The following is a 1,714-nucleotide window of genomic DNA, read 5'->3' as shown; positions in this document are numbered from 1 at the left end:
TTCAAATCCCTAAACTAATCGATTTAAGAGTATATATATATATATATATATATATATATATATATATATATATAATGAATTAAAAATTTTTAAAGGGGTTAAAAGTAAAATCCCTTTAAAGTATATTATTTTTTTCTTTTAATTCCTCTCTTCTAGTCTTCATCGCTAGCGTCTTCTCTCAGCTTTTATGAGACATTTGATACTTCCAAAAAAATATTTGAATTCTATTTTGTATTATTTAGGCTTGATAAAAACTTTTTATTATTTTTTTGTGGTGTAGTGAATAATATATGATTTTTAATGTAAATTATAAGTTTGTTATATTTGTTTGGCTGATAAAACTTAAATTTAGAGCTGCATATCCCAATTTTGCTCACTCCTAGCTACTTGGTATGAGATTATATTTTTATTTGTTTCTAATGGTCGGTGGCATGTTTTATTTTATTAAGGTGATGTTTGGTTAAATGTAGTTAAAAATGCAGTGGATTTATAATTACAGTGTATTTGCAAACCCTCGTGATTTGAAAAATACAAAAGGGTTAAATCTAGTGCTTGGTTGAATGTATTTGAAGACGTTGGATTTCAAGATTTTGTGTTTGTTTGAAAAGATTTGTAAATCTAGATTTTTGAAAAACATGTGTTTTGGTTTGATGTATTTATATGATATAAAAATCTATAGTAAGATTTTCCCATCTTGATGATCATGAAGTTTAATTAATTAAAAAATCTTATTTTGATGTTTTTAATTGTAGCAAAAAATAATTGTGTATAATTTTAATTAATTTAATATATATATATATATATATATATATATATATATATATATATATATATATATATATATATATATATACTTATTTTTAACAATTATTTTTGTTTTTAATGATTGTATCAAATATATTACATACTTTATGACTTTTTCTATTAAAGCAAAATTTTGATAAAAATATAATAATTGGCTATTAACTGAGATAAAACAATGCCTCTCTTTTTATTTACTTTTTTTGTTTTCATTTTCTCCCTCACCATATAGTCATTTTTTTTGCACTTACCTACGTGTACATTAAATAATTTTCCCTCACTACATTTGCTACAAAAGTAAGCACATCTCCATAATTTTTCACGTAAACAGAGTATATCATACCAGCCAGAGAAACAATATCAGAAAAAAGCACAATGTCAAAAATCAAATGAATGAGAAAGCAAACATAGAGAAAACATCATTCATACTCCAAACACTAAAATAGCACACTCTAACTGGCATACTAAAACATCAAAGAAAATGCCACAAAATCATCATCTACAACCTTGAGTTATACCACGACCTTGATTATCATTAGTGCCTTCATTGTCGGACGTCATCGCAGCCAAGATCAACTACGGGCTTGTCAAAGAGCCGAAGATTTGGAGACCCGGAGAACGGCAGACCACCAGGGCTTCTTCAGGCACCAAACGCTTCCTAGAAGGGATGTGGATGAGAAAAAGGAGGAGAATTGCTGGGTCATTTTCTCACATCACACCCTCTCGCTGTGAACCCTAGTTTATCCTCAGCTTTTTCTCAAACCTCAACTCCCTCATGTGATAGTCACGTGAGGGACATGAAAATTCAGGATTTTGTTTTATGGCCGAATCCCTCACTTTTATTGTTGGTTGGATTTTAATTTTCTACAGAAAAATAAAATCCTTTTAAACAAACAAGTGATTTGCCAATTCT

Source organism: Dioscorea cayenensis, unplaced genomic scaffold (genome assembly GCF_009730915.1).
Source record: "Dioscorea cayenensis subsp. rotundata cultivar TDr96_F1 unplaced genomic scaffold, TDr96_F1_v2_PseudoChromosome.rev07_lg8_w22 25.fasta BLBR01000450.1, whole genome shotgun sequence".
In the NCBI taxonomy this organism is placed as follows: Eukaryota; Viridiplantae; Streptophyta; class Magnoliopsida; order Dioscoreales; family Dioscoreaceae; genus Dioscorea; species Dioscorea cayenensis.
This window is presented reverse-complemented; position numbering follows the sequence as displayed.